Raw genomic sequence first — 5,185 nt, 5'->3', positions numbered from 1 at the left:
TATTTTCTTGCATCCTTTCTCTCTATCTTCTCCTTCTGGGACCCCTATAATGTGAATGTTGGTGCATTTAACGTTGTCCCAGAGGTCTCTTAGGCTGTCTTCATTTCTTTTCATTCTTTTTTCTTTATTCTTTTCTGCACCCATGATTTTCACCATTCTGTCTTCCAGGTCACTTATTCATTCTTCTGCCTCAGTTAACCTGCTATTGGTTCCTTCTAGTGTATTTTTCATTTCAGTTATTGTGTTGCATATCTCTGTTTGTTTGTTCTTTAATTCCTCCAGGTGTTTGTTAAACTTTTCTTGCATCTTTTCGATCTTTGCATCCAGTCTTTTTTCAAAGTCCTGGATCATCTTCACCATCACTATTCTGAATTCTCTTTCTGGAAGGGTGCCTATCTCCTCTTCATTTAGTTGTTTTTCTGGGGTTTTATCTTGTCCCTTCATCTGGTACAAAGTCTTCTGCCTTTTCATTTTCTCTATCTTTCTGTGGCTGTGGTTTTCAGTTCCAGAGAATGAAATACTGCTGATACTGCTTGATACTGCTGTCTGCCCTCTTGTGGAGGAAGCTATCTAGGAGGCTCATGGGTGCTTCCTGATGGGAGGAACTGATGGTGGGTTGGCTGGGTGGGCGGAGCTCAGTAAAACTTTAATCTGCTTGTCTTCCAGGGCTGCATTCCCACCCTTTTGGCTGATTGGCCTGAGGCTACCCAGCGCTGGAGCTTACATGCTCTTTGGTGGGGCTAATGTCAGACTCCTCTGGGAGGGCTCACACCAATGAGCACTTCCCAGAACCCCTGCCACCAGTGTCCCTGTCCCCATGGTGAGCCACAGCTGCCCCCCACCTCTGCAGGCAACCCTCCAACACCAGGAGGTAGGTCTGGTTCAGTCTCCTATGGGGTCACTGCTCCTTCCCCCTGGGTCCTGGTGCACACACTATTTTTTGTGTGCCCTCCAAGAGTGGAGTCTCTGTTTCCCCCAGTTCTGTGGAGGTCTTGCTGTCAAATCCCGCTGGGCTTCAAAGTCTGATTCTCTTGGGTTTCCTCCTCCCATTGCCGGACCCCCAGGTTGGGAAGCCTGACACGGGGCTCAGAACCCTCACTCCAATAGGTGGACTTCTGTGGTATAACTGTTCTCCAGTTTGTGAGTCGCCCACCCAGCAGTTGTGGGATTTGATTTTATTGTGATTGCACCCCTCCAACCGTCTCATTGCAGCTTCTCCTTTGTTTCTGGATGTGGGGTGTCTTTTTCGGTGAGTTTCAGTGTCTTTCTGTCTATGATTGTTCAGCAGTTAGTTGTAATTCTGGTGCTCTTGCAAGAGGGAGTCAGTGCACATCCTTCTACTCTGCCATCTTGAACCATCTCTGAATGGTTCTTTTCTTATCTAGATTCCAAGAGGTGTATCTGCAGCATAGATTTGCTCTCTAGAAAATCTGCCCACTCCCACTAGAATGCTGGTTTCCTCACACCCCTCTTACTACTGGATCTGCTTCCTGCCACAGTTAAAGACAAACAAAAAACACCTCAGTCTGCACGAGCAAAGAACCCACAAACACTAGAATAAATACTTTGTGCTTTACTGGCCTTGTTTCAGGTCAGAGAAGAAAAGTGCTGGGACAACTGGTTAAGTGTTCCCAGGGGGAGGGGGGAGGCAGTGTAGTGTAGTCTTGAGAAAATATAATTAAAAACCAAAATCTTTCTGTGTGCAGGCACTCTGCTATGCACTTTACCTGTGTTATCATCTATAACTCTCACAACAACCTGGTGAGCTCGCTACTATCATTATACCTTCTGTACGTGAGTAATTGAGGCTCAGAGAGGCTAAGTAACTTTCTCCAGATAGCTCAGCTAGGAGTGGCAGAGGCTGGATTTGAATCTAGGTCTATTTGATTCTAGCATCCACTCTTCCTAGCCACAGTACCACACCAACCTCAGCACTGCAACAGGAGGCTGGGATAGTGCTTTTCCTTCTGTAGGCCCCAGGGAGCATCTGTGTGAATAATGAAAAATGCAGCAATGGACAAGTGCAAAAACAGTAGATGACAGGAACTGAGGAGAAGAGAGGTTGATAAGAAACCCAATCGTGGCTTTCCAGTGGCTTCCCTATACACCCAAGTCCTTTTGTATCTTGAAACCTTTGTTTGACCCTCTTTAAAGTGGATGTACAATGGTGATACCTGCTTCCCTGCCATTGTGCCCTCTCTTCTCACTGTTTCTGGTACTTTTAGTAGCCAAGAAATAAAAAATAGAACAAAATCGTGTGTCAACCCAGAAAAATATCTCCACAAAGGCAGAAAAAAACAGGTTTATTTCTGAGTAGGTGTCACACAAGAATGTGATGCACATCACAGGCAATGTGCTGAGAGATTCCAAAGATAGAAAGAAATCTCATGCTTCTGTATAGCCAAGCAGCTATAACTCATTACATACATATCCTCAAGTGAGAGGAATTGATACCACCAGGTCTCACATACAGTTCATCCTAAGTTTGGCCACCAACTGTGGTGACTCTATGTATTAGTTAATTGGTGTTTGGGACTTATGTTTGTGCCCCACCCCACCCCCTGCCCCTTCCGAATCCATATTTGAAGATTTAGACCCCAGTATGGCTGTATTTGTGGACTGGGCCTTCAAGAAAATGATTAAGGTTAAATGAAGCCATAAGAATGGGGCCCTGACATAGAGATTATCATGCTAAGTAAAGTGAGACAGAAAAACAAATATCTTATGATGTTACTTATATGTGGAATCTAAAATGTGATGCAAATGAACTTACTTATGAAACAGAAACAGACTCACAGCCATAGAAAACAAGCTTATGGTTATCAAAGGGGAAAGGGGTGTGGGAGGGATAACTTAGGAGTTTGAGATTAGCAGATACAAACTACTGTATATAAAACAGACAAACGACAAGGTCCTACTGTACAGCAGAGAAAGGTATATTCAATATCTTACAATAAACTATAATGGAAAAGAATATGAAAATATATATATGTATGTATGTATAACCGAATCACTTTGCTGTACACCAGAAAATAACACAACATTGTAAATCAACTATGCTTCAAATTAAAAATTAAAAAAAAAGAATGAGGCCCTGGTCTCACAATGATTAGTGTCCTTATAAGAGGGCACTTGAAATTGTTGTCTCTCTCTCTCTCTTTCTCTCCCCACTGCCCTCCCCGCCCCCCACCCCGTCTCCTGTCTGTCTCCTGATGTGCACTGAGGAAAGGCCACAAGAGGATATAGAAGGCGGCCATATACAAGCCAGAAACAGAGCCTCACCAGATGCCAAACTTGCTGGCACCTTGATCGTGGACTTCTAGCCTCCAGAACGGTGAGAAAATAAGTTTCTGTTGTTTAAGCCACCCAGTGTGGATCAGGGGAATCAGTATTTTGTTACAGTATCTTGAGCATACTAATACCATTCACTTTATCCAAGGGGGAAAAAAAACCCTCTCTTATCTTTATGACAGGAGCTAGTTTTGCACTCTGGAACCAGGTGCCCACTGAAGTTAGGCTTCTACCCTCCCTCAGAAACTGGGAGAAAGGGATGCTATCCTGCTTGATATTTACATTCCAAAGAGATGTTTTCTAGGTCTTTGAAAAAGATATTTCTGGGTTGTAAAGCTGACAAGAGACATTTTTAGCCTTTAAAAATATAGACAAAAATATAGACATACTTTCAAAGAGACAGGGAAAGAACTTACAAATTTTCTGAAGTAAATAATTTAAGAAAAGGAGGGGGTCCACCTGTCCCCTTATTTTCAACAGGGAGAATTAAGCCTCTTACTTTTACATTGTATGCATTCTTTTTTTTTTAGTTAATTTATTTTTGGCGGCATTGGGTCTTTGTTGCTGTGCACAGGCTTTCTCTAGTTGTGGCGATCAGGGGCTACTCTTCGTTGTGGTGCGTGGGCTTCTCATTGCGGTGGCTTCTCTTGTTGGGAGCATGGGCTCTAGGTGCGCAGGCTTTAGTAGTTGTGGTGTGCAGACTCAGTAGTTGTGGCTAAAGGACTCTAGAGCGCAGGCTCAGTAGCTGTGGCACACGGGCTTAGTTGCTCCATGGCATGTGGGATCTTTCCGGCCCTGCGATCAAACCCATGTCCCCTGCATTGGCAGGCGGATTCTTAACCACTGCGCCACCAGGGAAGTCCCATTTGTATGCATTCTTACAGTAGCTCTTTCTAAAATGTGGTGTATCCTGGAAACTTGCTACATTTCTTTTTTTTTTCTTTGGGAGGGGGGTACACCAAGTTCAATCATCTGTTTTTATACACATATCCCCGTATTCCCTCCCTTCCTTGACTCCCCCCACCTCGAGTCCCCCCCACCCTCCCCGCCCCAGTCCTCTAAGGCATCTTCCATCCTCGAGTTGGACTCCCTTTGTTATACAACAACTTCCCACTGACTATCTGTTTTACAGTTGGTAGCATATATATGTCTGTGCTACTCTCTCACTTCGTCTCAGCTTCCCCTTCACCCCCTGCCCCCTCCCAAACCTCGAGTTCTCCAGTCCATTCTCTGTATCTGCGTCCTTGTTCTTGTCACTGAGTTCATCAGTACCATTTTTAGATTCCGTATATGTGAGTTAGCATACAATATTTGTCTTTCTCTTTCTGACTTACTTCACTCCGTATGACAGACTGTAGTTCTATCCACCTCATTACATATAGCTCCATCTCATCCCTTTTTATAGCTGAGGAATATTCCATTGTATATACATGCCACATCTTCTGTATCCATTCATTTGTTGATGGGCATTTAGGTTGCTTCCATGTCCTGGCTATTGTAAATAGTGCTGCAATAAACATTATGGTACAAGTTTCTTTTGGGATTGTGGTTTTCTTTGGGTATATGCCCAGTAATGGGATTACTGGATCATATGGTAATTCTATTTGTAGTTTTTTAAGGAACCTCCAAATTGTTTTCCATAGTGGCTGTACCAACTTACATTCCCACCAACAGTGCAGGAGAGTTCCCTTTTCTCCACACCCTCTCCAACATTTGTTGTTTCCAGATTTTGTGATGATGGCCATTCTGATCAGTGTGAGATCAGACTTGCATTGTGGCTTTGACTTGCATTTCTCTGATGATGAGTGATGTTGAGCATCTTTTCATGTGTTTGTTGGCCATCTGTATGTCTTCTTTGGAGAAATGTCTATTTAGGTCTTCCGCCCATTTGTGG

This window comes from Hippopotamus amphibius, chromosome X (genome assembly GCF_030028045.1).
Source record: "Hippopotamus amphibius kiboko isolate mHipAmp2 chromosome X, mHipAmp2.hap2, whole genome shotgun sequence".
NCBI classification, from domain to species: domain Eukaryota; kingdom Metazoa; phylum Chordata; class Mammalia; order Artiodactyla; family Hippopotamidae; genus Hippopotamus; species Hippopotamus amphibius.
Note: the sequence above shows the minus strand (reverse complement) of the source record.